The sequence below is a fragment of the Thermobia domestica genome, chromosome 12 (assembly GCF_964235325.1).
Source record: "Thermobia domestica chromosome 12, izTheDome1.hap1.1, whole genome shotgun sequence".
Taxonomy (NCBI): Eukaryota; Metazoa; Arthropoda; class Insecta; order Zygentoma; family Lepismatidae; genus Thermobia; species Thermobia domestica.
Genome location: NC_137465.1, coordinates 33,575,249 through 33,593,387, shown reverse-complemented (window position 1 = coordinate 33,593,387; position 18,139 = coordinate 33,575,249).

Here is an 18,139-nt window from a genome sequence, read left to right as displayed (position 1 = left end):
GTGTTATATTTCCCGTAATCCTTTATGAAAGAAATGTTACGAAGGGAATTTTCGGAATTTACACGAGTAGCAGTGTTGCCATCTCATGTAGTTATTTGCACTAGAAATATGGCTCATAAGAATATACTCATTTACATGCCACAAAATGTATAAACTTCCATAAATAAACTTTCCTTCACATTTCTCCATTAGTTCATGTAGAGTCCATGTTTTTAATAACTGTTTGCTACTCCTTTGGACATATACACAATTGGCAACACTCTTCTTTCTTGAAATTGCAAATGGCGTCTTTGTTGTTCGTGCTTCACGCTGTTCAGCGCATGCGTAACACGGAATGACACATGCAGATATAACTATTTATATTGTTCACGCATGTATGTATATTATGCATGCTACTATAAAAGCGACAACAATATAATATGTTTTATGTGCCACATAAGAATTTCCTCACATGATTCTGGTAACATAGAAGGTAATGCTAATATGGGTTATTTAACATGAAATATGTTTTTAATGGCTATGCCATGTTTAACTATATTTTTCTGTTTGTGATGACCTTACTCGTTTCTAGAGTGTGTACACTTGAAAAAAAAAAAGTTTATTTCACAATCCACACGGGACGATTTCAGCGACTGCCCGCATGCAAATGTAGTAACTTATTCATACGACTGGGGGCACGGTGCCTCAGTTGTAGAGCTCTTACCCTTGGTGTGTGGGGTCCCTTCTTCGATCCCCGGCCACGTAAGTTTGTGGTGGACAACATCGTATCCGTGAGATTTGTCAGAGTACTCCCGCTCTCCTCTACATTTCCATTCCACCAATTCTTCCATTATCATTCAATTGCCTTAATCATTCTTCTTCCTTAGTTTCAACGGCATTATCTTTGGACATTAAACTAAAAGATGTCATTTCATTTTCGTTGAATTCTGTAGGAAGCTTGTACGTGAACAATATTTGAATTATGCTATTTGAATTATTTAGGTATTGCAGCATAGAATGGAATAGACATTCCTAAGAGTTTCCTCCGTAGTTTTACCAAATTATTACATCTCTACCCAGACGAGTAAGCAAGAATTTATTCCGGGAGAAGTCCAGAGTTTTTTTTTGGGGGGGGGTAAATTCAAACTCAATATGAGTACAAATTATAATATCTCCTGTAAAATTTGACTCAACTTATTGAAAAGTCGAGGTTTCGGTGGAAGGGTTTCTGACCCGCAGAACTCACCTCCTGCATATGTTCCTGCCTCTACCATTATTAATTGTAAACTACACTTTCCTTCTATTACGAGAAACAACAGTATTTCTTTTATTATAATGATTGTCTTTACCTCGAACTTAATAACGAAAAAACGCAAAAAAAAAAAATCTCTTTGCGGTTTTATTTGAGAGTGGAAGCTGGGGCCCCGACTTTATTTGGATATTTGTCCTCCGAATACCAGTTTCATCCCATAATTCAAGTTTGAAATCCTGAATATACATATGCAATTATGCTTCAAAGAGGGAAAATTTTATTCATTTGGAAGGGAAGTTTTGTAAAAGTTACTAACATATATTGCTAACTACTGACAGGCCAAATCGAAAATTACTATTTATTAGTTGTCCTAGATTCTAAAGAAAATTGTTTTGGTCTTTCATTGTATCTACAAAGTGACTTCATACTGTGAGCTCCATAAGTTTGTAATTTTCTGCATATATATATATAATATTATAATGTTAGGAAATCCAGAGAGAATGGAAAATCATCAAAGGAATTTGAGAATCGAAATTTATCCTTTCTGTCTAAAAAGCCATGTTCAAAAGAGGCGAAATTACAACAAGGGTTTCTTTGTTTGAATATTTTCCCACAAACTTATTAACTCTGCTATCGCATTGGACAATAAAACGAAACAAAATAAGAGCAAGCTGTTTCGAAAACAAAGGTACTTTGTAGTACAGATAACAGAACAAAGGCAGCATTTCTCTCTTTATATATACATACTGTATATATATATATATATATATATATATATATATATATATATATATATATATGTGTGTGTATGTGTGTGTGTGTTAGTAGTTGTATAATATATAATAAGGATAAAGTTTTTTTGTGTTTTATGAATTGACAAAGGCAAGTACAAGAGAAGCAACCCAATTAATTTAATCCCAACGATCTTCTTGTGTTTTCTTTGATGGCTTCCCGCAGATCCTACTTTTGTCTTTTAGTTCGGGGGCTTCAGAACACTGGATCCTTTCTTGAATCTGTCCCTCTTTTTGTTGTTGCAAAATCAAAGAAATAATAGATGCTACATCTGTGTGTGTGTATACATGTATAAATATACAGATATAAATTTACCTCTTTAAGTTAGATCGATCTCCACTTCGCAGGATTTGTACAAAGAAGAAGTTTTTCACCATTATCGAATGTCTTACAACCTAAAAACAGGAAAATCTTTTGAGGAGGCAGTAATAAATGTTCCGAAATATCCTGTTTGCTTCTTAAAAGCAAAGCACTGTGTTAGTAGGCTAGTCTAATTCATTACTCCGAGTAACACATTACGTCGTTCGTTAAACAGATAATTAAGAAGTAAACTTATCAAATGCTTTATAAGATGTGTTGTGTTGTAACAAGGAGAAATAATAACATGAAAATTGCTTAAAATGGTTAGAAACTTTTGAAATGCGGAGTGTGGAGAAGAATCTAGACCAGCGTTTCCCAACCGGTGTGCCGCGGCACACTGGTGTGCCGCAAATGGACCGCTGGTGTGCCGCAAAGAAATCGAAACAAAATTATTAATTCTATAGCAACTAAATTGCAAGACATAGGAAAAATGTGTTTTTGTATTTCACATTACTATGAATTTCTACCATGGAAACAAATTACTGTAATTGTAATATATTATTCTACATCTATTACTATGTAGCAAACAGTATTTCGGCTTGTACATATTTCCACGGTTAGCTGCTATGTTATACTTAAATTGAGAGTCATAACAACACCGAGAAATGGAAGCACTTGTACGGTACGCGTCAAATGAACGTTCGTAGAACACTCATTCGCACGTAAATGTCAGAACAACACTTTATTCAACAGCTGTGTTTTGACTTCGATGCATCGCAAGCTGTGTGATTGCAATAATATGCACCGGTTTTGGTTAAAACAGCAAAGTTAAAAGTACGAGACATTTGTTTGTTCGTTCGTTATTTAGTGATCTCCGTTCTTAGTGAAAGGTTGGATACAGGTTTGGAAAGAGAAAGCGTATTTTTAAAAATCTGAGTCCTATATTTCATTGCAATTGTTTTCTATTTTAAAATTAGAATAAAAAATAAGCACAATGAATTAGCATAGGGGAAACCAGTGATCGAGCTTTCATCTCTGTGAGGAGATCAGTAATTACAGAAAAAAAATACATTATATTTTCTATTTGAAAATAATAATAATATCTATAAGTGTGCCGCGAGAATTCAACTTACACCCGTAGTGTGCCGCAAGTTGAAAAAGGTTGGGAAACGCTGATCTAGACAATTGTAAGAGTAAAACGAAAACAAGACGAATACGAAATCTTTATGTCCCATGGTTATGCCGGCTGGGCTAAAGGAGACAGTAATGATGAGAAACGAATAAATGAAGATAGTGGGAGAACTCCGAGAAAACCCACGTACACGATTTTTGTCCACCACAAAGTTCACTTGACGCGAGCTGCGATCGAACCAAGGACCCCATGCACCGGAGATGCACACTCTACCACTGAGCCACCGCGCTCCCTAAAGATTAAATCAGATGGATGATTATAAAGAGATTCAAGTTATCGATGGAAGAGCAGGGGAATGAGAATATGGTAAGTAACGGGAGAACCGCGAGGAAAAGCCACGGATATGATGTTGTCAGCTACAAACATCAATGTCTTGTGAGTAATTCAAGCATTTCTTGTACAGTGGGGGACACTTCTAAATGGTACAGCCATATGGAGATTTACGGCTAAGGTGTACCATTTAGAAGTGTCCCTCGCTGTACCAGAGACTAGCGCTTCACCACTGAGACAGCGCTGATCCTTAAAATAAAGATGACAAGAACTGACGTTGTTTCAATGGAAATTGTGATCGGGAGTAGGTACACTGAAGCAAGACTAAGAAGGGCTTATCCGATAGTCGTTGCTCGAGGTTCAAATACGTCGGGAATAACAAGTAAAAGAAAGGTGAAATACACTCAAGTTGGAAGTTTAATTATCCTTGCATTCCCAAGCGGGATATTCTGACTATCCCAGGCTTTTTTTTCTACCTAATAATTTTATCTGGGAAGTTAGATACTTGCAGCTTCATGGCTTTGTCTTAAAATAATTAACAGTTATATATGCTGTCTATATCGTCCCTCTCGAGACAAAAGGGCGTATCTCTTTTTTTTCTTTCTTTAGCTTTTACAGTTTAAACCTTTTCTCATTATTCATTCTATCTTCTTTTAAAATTTAGTTTGATTTCCTTCGTGTTAGATATGTAACTTACGAGATCAAATCACATTTTGACAGAACACGATAAAATAAACTTATGATAACATCTTTAATCTTGTCTCCTGGGAAAGATGAAAAAATGAGATACGTCCCTTTGTCTCGAGAGGGACGATATATTCGTTTTTATAGTGAATATTAGCCGGATATATTGACGAGGTTGTGAGACTCCCCAATGACGCCATGTAATGTGTATTATTTTCTTGCTTGTTAAAAATGAAGATTTTACGAAATATTTTTCTAATTGGTCCCGCAGGTCACATGTTTAGCAAAAATGTACGTGAGTGAGCATTTCCAAAAGCGTTGTTCAAAATTGGTATCTAGAACCAGACGCTCACTCAATAATTTTTTTTGGGATGTGTCAAATACTACAAGACACTACATCTATGTCTATCACATCTATGTCTATTTGTCTACTGTAGTTTCACAATCTGAAACAAAAATCACTTGCACTAATATTAACAATGTATGAGTCGATGTTACCACGCATATTTTTTTTTCGAAAAATGGGAAACACGTGCATTTGAAATAATATTTTTAGAACTGCGACAAAAAATCTCAGAAAAGATAACGATATGAAATAAGATTGCGCACTCTTTACTCAGCCAGACGCCATTTGGAAATTTATACGACTGGAAGAACATGGTTCTTATGCAAATTCTGTCCATTTTTGCGGATTATTACTTCGGAGCGAAAGAGATAATGCAAAGAATGATAAAGGTCATAAGAAGGGAATGTGCTAAAGAAAGTAAATTGAACAAAGAGGAGAAAATATAAGCTTTTATCGTGTTTTTTTTTTTAAAAAAAAAAGAAAGACGAGCATGTTTATCAGCTTGCCTGCAGTGCCCTCTTTTGAAAGCTATCAATACTAAGATTATCCCACTTTCCCATGTAAATTCTCCCGTCCTTTTCTCCCCAATCTTCTGCAAACTGGTAGCTTTATCCTCTCGATACTTACAATCATTTGGCTATTTTCTTTTCGCGCGGACCATTTTTTTTCCTTGGGATTATATCTTTTAGTAGATGAAGCAAAGGGTGCAAAATGATGTTATGCCATATTTCATACAAGGTCTACTTCCTTTTCGAAAGAAATAGGTCTCCCACCCTCACAATTACTGAGTTTATCATCATGTTTGTGCAACTTGATTAGAGACCTCAGGTCCTGCTTGGCCTGTTCCCTACAGTTTCTTCTTGTAAGCCATAAAAAAAAGTTCTCTTTTTTTAAAAGTCAAATAAAAGAGCAAAATGAACGCCACAACATTTTTTTCTTCAAATCTTGCATCTATTTACTTTGTTTTCTTTTCACTTTTTTTTTTATAGTTTTGCTTTGTTCCTGCTAAGCTAAAGCTTATCTGCTTCTTCTTTTTATGGCTAGACGTCACGACAAATCGAAACTTAAGCATCATTTCTTGATGGTTTTTTGTCTATTTTTTGTTATTCTTTTCCCACAATTCTTTGCCACTATTTTGTATTATTACTATTCTGCCTTCATTTCAAGCGGTTGTGTGATAAGAAACACGCAGATTGACCACTACTTCCTCTGATTTTTTCCCCCTTCTTTTATGACATTTCTGGCCCTCTTAGAGTTGTATTTAAATAACTAACACATTTGGTTATGGTTCAGTCAACTGATTTGTTGTTTTCTTTACGAATATTATTAATTGCGTAAATTTTGTAAATGTATTAATTGGTAGCATTATCAATGAGTACTTTATATTTAGCTATTGGAAAGGTTTAATCGTGATCGAAACATTTTCTTCTCGAGTAGATGCAAGTTTTGAAAACAATGCGCCTTGATGAAACAAATTCGATTTAATATTTGGGCTTACATGATTTGGTCGTAAATTAGCTGGACACTAGACTCATATTTATTTCAAGTTGTTTCCTGCTTAGTCAGGGTGGCTTATAGCATTGTTGTTACCTTCCTCTCCTCATCCACCCTCAGGAAAATGTGTCCTTGATAGTGAAATATATAATTTGGAAATTGGGAGTAGTACCATTGAAATGACAACCGCTCAATTCTGCTTTGTAGTTGCAACTGGGTAATCTGGATTATAGTATCTGTGTGATCAATTTGAACATCGATGGAGATAATCAACCAGATACAGTCCTGAAATAATAAAAGTGTTATGGAAAACCGTGTAAACCTAATGGACAGCAGAAAGAACATAGATATTCTTGGTTCGATACCAGCTCGCGCTAACTGGACTTTATGGTGGACAAACACCATGTGCATGGGTTTTCTTGGGTCCCATCAACACAGATTTCTTCAGCCTACACGGGATAACCATGAGACGTAAATCTGAGGGATTTCTTTGCACAAGAGCATATATGAGAAATGAAAAATATCTTTGCAAAACACAATGCAAAACAATTTCTATCGCATGTATCTTGTGTTAATCTCATCGTCTGGTAGAAAACGAGTCGGTGGTCAATTTTCCGGTATGGTAGCTGTATATATAAAATGCATATAACCTCTTAAAATATAATTACTTATGAGTTGTTTTTATGTTTTTCGTCTTGCATAAGTATCAATTTATCAAGTTTTGAACATGGTTCATGGCCGGTTGGTCACTAAGCGGATGGCAGGTCATTTGTAGCAAGAATATCCGTATATTGTTATATCCTTGTTGTTGATTTGTGATAAGAAAACCCAAATGAAGGATGAAAAGTTCGTTCGAGATTGGCTAAGTTATGTAGATTGCATAACATATATATTGTCCTTTTGATTGATTAAAAAAATAAATGAAGGATGAACATATTGAAAGAAAACATGAATTCTGTAGGACTTCTGAATATCCAAATACTTGTGTGTCCCATAATTGTGTATATGATGTTTGACTGTAATATTTGTAATTCTGAACAAAGAAAAATCGATATGGCAACACTGTGTAGCCTGAGAGAGGGAATAACGGTCACTGGACTTTGAACCGCCAGACGGGTTTGTGTATGCCAGACGGGTTAGTGTTAGGGTTAGTGTATGCCAGACGGTTGTCTCTGGAACAACGTGTGGGCTTTGTGCGTTTGCATTCTGCAACAACAATTACACGAACGTGAGACGGAGGATAGCAGTCGAGTTTGGAGGAAATAGCCTCTCTGTGTTAACAATCGCAAGAACAAACAATAAATTTGACGCTACTGGTAGTGTTTTAAATGCGAAGGGAGCGGGTAGGCTCCAGACTATGCACACCGATGACAACAGAGCTCGTGTGTTGGAAACCATTAACTCGCCTCCTGAGAAGCCAAAATCTTAAAGGGTATGTCTAGAGAGTTGAACGTTTCACGCACAACACTGCAAAGAATAATGAAGGATCTGAAATTAAAGCCATATCATCCTCGTTTGATAAATTATCTTAGCGACGAAGATCCGGATATTCGCTTGTAGTTTGCAGAAAACTGACTGGGAATGCTGAAGCAGAATCCAAGTTTGGAAGAACACATCATCATGAGGGCAAATTTCATGTTTCGGGGTTTGTTAACCATACAATTCCGTGTACTGGAGAGAAGAAAACTCTAATGTAAACATCAGTATGCATGATAAAAATCCTGGTGTCATGTTTTGGGGTGAAATCTCTTATAATTGGTTGATTGACCCATTCTTATGACAACGTTGTTCTTCGTCTTCAGGCATGTAGGGTCTATCGATTTGGATAGTGTATTGGATGGCCATAGCATACAGAACAGAGATTAAAATCCTCGAAGGAAAGTTATGAGAATAATGTATTTATGTTCAATAACATGTTTAAGTTATGTTGCCAGTTTCTTTACTCCATTCTTCGAAACATCAATTACATAATTAGAGACCACCTTGTATATATTGTTCTTTTGATTGATTTTTAAAAATAAATGAAGGATAGACATATATAAAGGAAACGTCGATTTTCTTAAAGTTACGTAGATTACACACGATGTATATCAAGGATGTTATAAAATAGAGGATCTGCCCTTGCAACAAAATCTTGAAGCCATATGCCACAGTTTTGCCACCCCTATTCTGCCCACTTCACCCAATAAGATCTCAATATTTTGAGTCAACAATCATGGCGGAAACGAAAGTAGCCAATCAAACGATGGCGAAAACGAGAGTAGCCAATCAGATGTACCGATGCTTGATTGTTTTTTGGCTTCATAGATTTAATAGGATGAATATACATATAGGCAGATCCTCTATTTTAGAACTTCCTTGATGTATATATTGTCCTTTTGATTGAACTTAAAAAAAATGAAGAATGAACATATTAAAAGGAAATATGGATTCCATAGGACTTATGAATATCCAGAAAGTTATGTAGATTGCGTACGATATATATTGTCTTTTTGATTGGTTTTTAAATTAAATGAAGGATAGACATATTAAAAGAAAACCTGACTTCCTTAAAGTTACGTAGATTGCAGAAGATGTATATACTGTCTTTTCGATTGAACTTTGTAAAAAAAAATGAAGGATGAACATATTAAAAGAAAAAATGGATTCCAGAGGATTTCTGAATATCCAGAAAGTTATGTAGGCTGCGTATGATATGTATTGTCTTTTTGATTGATTTTTAAATTAAATGAAGGATAGACATATTAAAAGGAAACACTGACTTCCTTAAAGTTACGTACAAGTAGATTGCAGAGGATGTACATACTGTCCTTTCGATTGAACTTTGAAAAAAAAAATGAAGGGTGAATATATTAAAAGGAAATATGGATTCCATAGGACTTCTGAATATCCAGAAAGTTATGTAAACTGCGTACGATATATATTGTCCTTTTGATTGATAAATGAAGGGTGATAAATAAATAAATGAAGGATGAACATATTAAAAGGAAACATCGATTCCATAGGACTTCTGAATATCCAAAATAATTCATTACTTCTATCGTACTTTGCACGAGTTACATAATCTTTAAAAATCTTTAATGAATATAGATAAAATGAAGTATTCTATTTCGTGACATTTATATATTGGTGATGTAAAAGAAATTGTATTAGGTTTTACAAGCACGACTACTCTTATCCGGAACATTTACATAGAGTAATTTTGTCCTTTTTCAAGAAAAGAAAGAAGAAAAATCGTTATTTTATTTTGTAGAGGAGCCTATGCTGATAAAATGTGTAAAACTGTGAAACCAAAGGAATGAAGGGGGGTATGAGAGTACAAAACCAATGTTCTTAAATTGAACCTCCGAACTAAGCATTCCAGAAATTCCGAAGTGTAAGTCAACTATGAAAATACTGGCCGCATCGCTATTACAGGCAACATCCTTTTCGCAGCATACTTCTTCCATCTTCTTAAACATTTTCCCTTTTTTACCCTTTCTTCATCGTCTTTCTTTTCTGCTTATCCGCGACCATCTATGTTTTCCAATAAGCTTGGAGTATGAGAGGCTTTCTGTAAAGCTAGCGCATGTTGTCCATATTTTATACCAAGACGCTTCGGTTCAAAGTTTTTTTTTTCTTTCCCTTTGGTGTATTCTGGTACAGTGAAGCGTGCTATGGTGTTGTGTATTGAGGCTATAACAGAATACATAGTAGCCATGGTCGGTATTAGGGATGAATGAATAGAAATTACTTTTTGAAAAGGGTAGGCTTCTTGAAAAAATGCTTAAATAATAATAAACATAGGCTCCTATTAAGGTGTAAATATGTAAAACTTTAAAACCAACCAAACCTAATACAAAGGCAGAGAGAAAGTCAATAGTTTATTTTTTCCCTTTCTGAAATCGTTTAATTTTTACCAACCGGGCATAGGTGCAAAATGAACATACTCATATACGGGGTGTTTCAAAACAACACCGACAACGTTTGAGAGGTGATTCCTGACACTAAGATAAGCAAAAAGTATAGACCGACGTGGATGCAGAAATCCGTTATTTCGGAGTTATAGGCTGCCGAAATCTTGAAAAAGTGAACTTTAAAGGCGCATACCTCCAATACTATGGAACCTACTGCAGTCAGGTCAAGACTTTATTTAGGAACTAGTATGTACCCCATCCAAATATCTGTTTCAGAATCCTGTGGTACTTCTGTAACAATTTTACAGAGATAGTTAGTGATTATTTCAAATGATATGCCCGTAGCCAAATTGCCTCTATAAAAATTGTTACGTGATTAGCTTAAGATTCTGAAACTCGTGTTTCCGGATAGCGCACATAATAGTTCCTAAGTAAAGTTTTTACCCAACTACAGTAGGCCCCATAGTATTGGAGCTATGGACCTTTGAAGTTCATATTTTTATGTTTTCGGCAGCCTATAACTCCGAAAGAAAACATTTGTGCACCCAGGTTGGTCTACACTTTTTGTCTTATCTTTGTGTCTAGAATCACCTCCCAAACGCTGTCGGTGTTGTTTTGAAACACCCTATAATTGGTCATCGAAGTAGTTACAATTTGGAATTCGTCAAAAAAATTTTTTCTAAATAAAATAAAATTCGATCATTTCTATTTAGAACAAAAATTAGTGGAAAATACTTACAACAAGGCAGTTAAACATTGAGTGAATGCAATGTGTACCTTTAATCAAAATTTGTTAAAATCAATGATCAATGATTTCTTCCGCAATCGAAAAATATTTTCACGGACTACGTTAAACTCATTTATTAAAGTTTTGTCCGTGATCGTACTTTTAATTCATTACTTTTAAATATGATTTGCAAAAGACATTGAAAGGAAGCTTTGAAGGTTTCAAAACTAATTTTATGATTAATTTGAGCATTTTTTATCTGTAACAACTGCTTTGTAATTCTGTCTTTGAATTTGTTTCCACGTACCCAAGTCAATTACCTTACACATGTCATCGTGTAACTTCATGCATTGACAAACATGACGATAGAAGTATATTCTTGTAGATACACATACCTACTATTTTACCACGAGTACAGAAAATGCATGAACTGAGCACTGGTTCAGGAACAAAACGACTTGGATTCCCTAAGTCGTGGCATTGCGACCCTAAACTCAGAAAGAAGAGGGCTACGCATCCAACCGTGGATCCAACCTGAACACTAGAATTATACTGAAAGGTACCATCTACAGAAGTTCTATTAGGCCAACATCTATAAGTCTAAAGTATGTACTCACTTCAACACAAACAAACTATTTGCTGAGCAAAACAATATATTCACATAAAAAAAACTACATACGTGTTACAGTTTCGCCAACTAACACTTTGGCTTCATCAGACACACAAAAAGTACCCACTTCATATTTGTCAATGCCTGATCACACAGTACTTGGAACACTTCAACAGTACGAAACACGAATAAACATAAATTACATTAAAATCGTTCTCGGAAACTCGATTCTTCTTATTTCATCATAAACAGAATGTTCATTAATATTAGTGTAGGAATTATTGATGTTTAGAGTTCTAAGAAAAAGTTGGTTATTACTATGATTACGGTAGTTCTCGCGTACATTCTGTTCCATGTTAATCATAGATAACTCACAGCATAACCGCAATTCATCACTTGTAAGACGAATTCCCAGATTTCTTGATCGAACAACGTAATACGATACATGGAATATTGTCATTGGAGGAACGTATATGAACACTTAGAAAGCACAGCGTTATTATCAATATTATTTATTGTATTAAAGAACCCAAGCGCATTCCACTAAAATTTCTAATGACATTATTATTTATCTGTATTTTCGTTATATGAGGGTTATTTTTAAAAATGCGGATCGATGCTCAAGACATTGATTTACCTTTTCAAAATTGTGTACATTTTTTAAACCTAGTTTCCTCTCGTGATACTAATATACTTGGTCAAACGATATTCTAAATTCTTTATGCCATCGAGGTCAAATTCCTCAACACTATAAAATACTCGTGCACTAATCCTTCGAGTTCATCTAGAAGTCCACCAAAATATCTTTCAACTTTGGGAAGAGGTGAAAGTGTTATGGAGTCAAATCTTGTAAATAAGATGGATGTATCAGCAGTGATGTTGGATGCGAAGAATCAAGGACTATTATTTATTGGATTAAACAGGAGAAAAATCCCAACAGAAAAAAAACTGACGATATCATTGACCATATTGTTTAGAAAATTTCTTAAGTTTCGGTAAGTGGCTTGACAATAGTAATAAAATACCAACCAGTATTTTGATGTATCCGTTTGCTGGTAATGTTGTAGTACAATTGCGAAAATACCCACATAAACGTATATTTTGCTGCAAACCACATTTACAAACTTGTATTTTTTGTCCATTTTTTGTAATTATTTTCGTATATACAGGGCGTTTCAAAACAACACCGACAATGTTTGGGAGGTGATTCCGGACACCAAGATAAGACAAAAGGTATAGACCATCTTGGGTGCACAAATGCACCTTTTGGGAGTTATAGGCTACCGGAAACAGAAAAAAAAACGAACTTTAAAGGTCCATAGCTCCAAATCTATGGGACCTACCGTAGTCGGGTCAAGACATCACTTGAAGGGACTAGTATGTACTCTATCCAAATATCCATGTCTCAGAATCCTGCGGTACTTCTACAGAAATTTTTATAGAGGCAGTTGGAGAGTACTTCAAATTACATGCCCGTAGCCAAAATCCCTCATTAAAATAAACTCCATGGTTCTGGATAATCACAATAACATTTGAAACACAGTTCTGACCAGAACAAAATGAATTATTTAATAACTATACGTTTTTTTTTTTCTTACAGTTTCAAGGACCTAACGTCCTCTTCATCGGACATTGAGAAAAGGCAGATGACAGCAAGTGTTATATCTTCCTCAGCCGTTCTGATGAAGAAGACGTTAGGTCCTTGAAACTGTAACAAAAAACGTATAGTTATTAAATAATTCATTTTGTTCTGGTCAGTACTGTTTTAAATATATATATATAGGGTGAACCTGAAAGATGTGCAAAATCTCCGGGAGGTGATTCGTGACATCAAAAGAAGACAAAAAGTCCTCTTGCATATTGTCGAATTCCGCGTCGTGTACGAGTGACAAGGATGCCAACTTGTAATCAACTATCGAATCCTGAGAACTGGAACGAAACAGAAAGATATACACAAACCGCGGGAAGTGATTCGTGCCATCAAAACTAGTCAAATGTGGCTATGAACATCAGCAAAATGGTACATTAGACAGTTGCGCAGACAGAGATAGTTTGTGCGCATCTGTCTGTTTCGTTCCAATTCTCAGAATTCGATTGTTGATTCCAAGTTGACACCCCCTTTTACTTTACTTGTACAGGACGCAGAATTGACAACATGTAAGAATTTTTATCTTCTTTTGATGTCAGTAGTCACGTCTCGAAGTTTGTGCATATCTTTCAGGTTCACCCTATATATATATATATATATATATATATATATATATATATATATATATATATATATATATATATATATATATAGAGAGAGAGAGAGAGAGAGATGTTATGTTCCTTTTCTTAATAAAATATCTCTTGAAAACTATTGAGCATGTCCTACTTACTGTGTTATTAGTTTCAGAAATTATCACTACTCGGAGTGGCGTTAATATCGCGAATTGCCTTTACAAGTACGATATAAAAATAATCTTACAATGATACAATAATATCATAATGTTTTATTACTGAGCAATGCTCATATCTGGATATATAAGGAACATATGTGGAAACTAGAAAAAGCCACAATATTGTTGTATAAGAACCAGACTACGTCCAAAACAACGAGATTGGTCTTTTTTGTTGTTATTATTATTTTAGAAATAAAATAAAATAAAACAGAAAACAAAATTTTAAAGAAAAAGAAAAAAAGAAAGAAAACTGAAATCTTTCCTATGGACATGGAAGAAAATTGGTTGCTGAAAGAAACGGATGTTTAAGACCGTGAAACAAGAAAAGTTTATACTAAAAAAAAACATAGTGTAAAAAAATAAATGTAGAAACGGCTGGGAGTAAAAAAAAATCGTCCATCTCACCAGTTTCCAATAATCCTTGACACGTAGTTTCCACTGAGAACTCGGAAAAAAAAATCTGGTTCTGCAAGTCTTTTCGTTCTCTGGACTGTACTGTAGTTGTGTTAAAAGAAAATGGCGAAAGCATAGAAAGAAAGCTTCAAAGAAGGAAACAATAGAAAAGTCTTGCCTGAAGAAAGGATGGAAACAGAGAAAAAGGATAAAAAAGTTTCGACGGAACAAGTTTTTGAACATGGTTGCTACCTGCAGTCTAATTTAGATAAATAGTACATCAGTGTTACAGCTTGCTATCACAAAATACTACTTCATACATCGTAATTCTCTTAAATATTACTTTACTGTGGTACAGTATCCAAAAACAGTTGATATTTACCTCCTAATTGATTATCAACTTTGAAGGGAAAAGAACTTTCTTTATTGTCAAGATATGCATTTAAACATATTTAACTCAAATCTCACACTCATACACTCCAAAGTTTAGTCCCATAATTTGTTGTTAAAGGCGTATTATGACTTAACGGTAAAGTGCTTACTTCTGGTGTGAAGGCTCCTTGGTGCGATCTCAAACCAGGGGAATTTGTGATGGATAACAAGATATTCGTGGATTTTCTCGGAGTTCTTCTGTTTCCTCCCACACGATCTTGCGATAACAATTGTGCCATTTCCTAGTATTGATCCCACAGATAAAGAGTAAAGGATTTTCCTTATAATCCATCTCAATCGCTAGATCCGGTATCACTTCCGGCATCCACATCTTACTGCGCTCACTACCAAAATACGTAAGCGCTTGTGTGTCACCATCGCGACCGAACTTGGGACATCAAACTGGCCACTATCACATCGCCCAATCATGAGTTTTGGTCTCTCGTCAGGCTATTGCATCGTTCACCCGCCCAACCTTTCTGTGGTCCTTAAGGGTTAGACTACACAGCTGAAGGGAAGGCTGAAATCTTTGCTTCAATGTTGGAGGACCAGTTTATTACATCAAATATTATGATGGTGACGGTAGGAGCAGTCTAGCTCTACCTCCAACATCCACTTCCAGGTAAACCTTTCGATCCACAATTCCTATCTGCCAAGGGAGATACAAGGGATCCTTCATTACAAGAAGAATGCTGGAGCAGGAACCGTACCATACCACGAAATACATCCTTCGAAAACTCCTGGTACAGTTTCGTAAGATTTTTAACACTATGATCCGCTTTCGACACTTCCCACCTAACTGGAAGGAAGAATATTATCATGCTCTCTAAAGCCTGGAAAGGACTACTGTTTCCCTCAACATTACAGAACGATTAGTCCGTTATCTCCTCTTAGCAAGGTCATGGAATGACTTCTTCAACGGATCATGTCTCACATTCAGTAACGCAATCTTCTTTCTATAAACCAGTTAGGCTTCTTGCATGGATTTTATGCAACCTCCTAGATTATGTATCTGGTTGAAGAAATCACCTATGATTTCAACGCTAAAGCACATACTACGGAAGTCTTCTAAGATGTATCCAAATGTTTTGATAAGATTTGGCATAAAGGACTTTTCACCAAACTCTATCATCAACAGTTTCCAACCGCTATCAGTAAGCTGTTCAGTTTCTTCCTCCATGGAGGATCTTTAGAATTAGAATTTGCACCACCCTTTCTCCCATAAATCACATCTCTGTTGGAGTGCCTCAAGGCTCGTGTATCAATCCTACGTTGTACTCTCTCTACTTGGTGGATTTACTATGGTCGAATACCAAGATGGCCACATTTACTGACGATATTGTGGTATTTTTCTCTGCTCGGAATATATGTTATGCCCGGATTTGGCTACAGAGACATCTTTGTCATCTGCAGGATTGACTGACCAAGTGGCACACGCAAATCCAATCACAAAAGACGCACATGGCCCAGTTTGTCAGGCTATAAACAACGTCGAATCAGCTTACAACTCATCGGTCATCAACTGCAACTTTATCCTGAGATCAAATGCTTAGGAGTATACCTGGATCGAAAATTCCGCTTTCATCTTCATATGGAACAAACTGTTCAGGAGATCAAGCAACCATTTCAAGCCATAGCATGCATACCGAAAGCCCGATTCTTCGAGCATACCACTTGCATTAGGACTTACAACATAACTGTACGCTCCAACTGCTTTTAGGTGCACCCAACCTGGGCACATGGCCCGAAGATATAAGGCTTATCCATAACGAACCCAAAACTATGCTGCACGTCTCAGTTTTGGGCACTCCAGAGAAACCTCTACTCAACAGCTGCATGAGAATCTTGGGATATCCAACATCATAGATGCCAAACAACTTCCAGAAACTTCTTGAAAAGCCTGTAAAATTCGTCGTATGAAGCTTTACATCTCATTCTCACTCTGGATCCACCACGACACGCTAACAACATACCTAAAAACCTAAAAACAAAACAAAAGATCTTTAAAAATATTTAAGAACAAAATACATATTTAGAAAACAGTATTACCAACACCGTGATAGTTGCGACTTGCTAGAGCCCTCACGTTCCATCCTTCAGTATCACCATCCGAAAATCATATACGAAGCAGGAGTTTTCCTCAGAAAGCTTGGAACTCGCACCTGTAAATATTGTGATAATGGACTTGGACTTGGACTAAGCTCCTTAAAAATAAATGAATGTTGTCTATCGCCCCTTTCCACGACAAAATGGCTGAACTTCGCGAAATGAATACTTGAGCGAATATTTTCGAAAACTTGGGTCGAGCAATGTTTACATCATTTTACTTTGATAATTATCTACACGGACATACGCAGGAGCTGGGTCATAGGGGTCCGTATTCCCTCCCGAAATTCCTATTTTTCTGTAAATTTAGTCTATTTTAAGGGGTGATTTTTATATATTTCAGCGTAATTTATCCTCACATTGAATTTGGACCTCCCCGAAATAAATTTTTGCCTACGAGCTTGATCACCTATTCTATCAGTTTGAGATACTTTATCATGCAATACAATCGAGCCAATTTCTCATTGTTACGTGCATGTTATGTGAATTGGTTTTAATTTCGATAGAGCCTGCACCAACATTGCAAGAGACAACCAATAAACCACCAACCTTGCTCAAATTGTTCGTTTTCTTTTGCGATATTGAACTATTATATTGTTAAAAATATTTTGTTTTCGCCTTTTCTTGCTACATTGTATGAGAGGGAAGACATGGTACGCGTAGAACCAAGTCTATTTCCATAGTTAGAATTTTATTTTCTTTAGCTGAGTGACATGCACTTAATAATGCGTTGGAGTGACAGGACAAAATAAGGACTATGCTTGGGGACCATTTTTCTTGCTTCTTCAGGAGTCAACAGTTCGCTAAAAGTTCTTAAGTCATACCTTTCCTAAGTCTTTGTATTTTGCTTCTTTCACGCTTCTAGGTTAATTTGACCCTGAGCTAAAAAGATTGCTTTTTCTTCTTGGATGTTTCAAAGTCAATTAGACTCTGAGTCTGAAAATTTGAAATAACACAATGAAATGAACAGTTTTCTAAAATGCAGTCCCGGTATGAACAGACTTATTTTGCACAATGGATTTTATAACCGATAGGTTAATGTTGAAGAAAATATATTAAATTAAAGGTCAATTTATATTCGAGTATATTTTAAAACCACTCACCACTTAGCTACATTATTTCGCTATATTCTTCCTATTATGCATAGAGTTCAATAAAACTGAACATATATTTTTTTAAATTCTTATTCTTGAGCCAGATGAGACGTCTAGGAACCAATAAT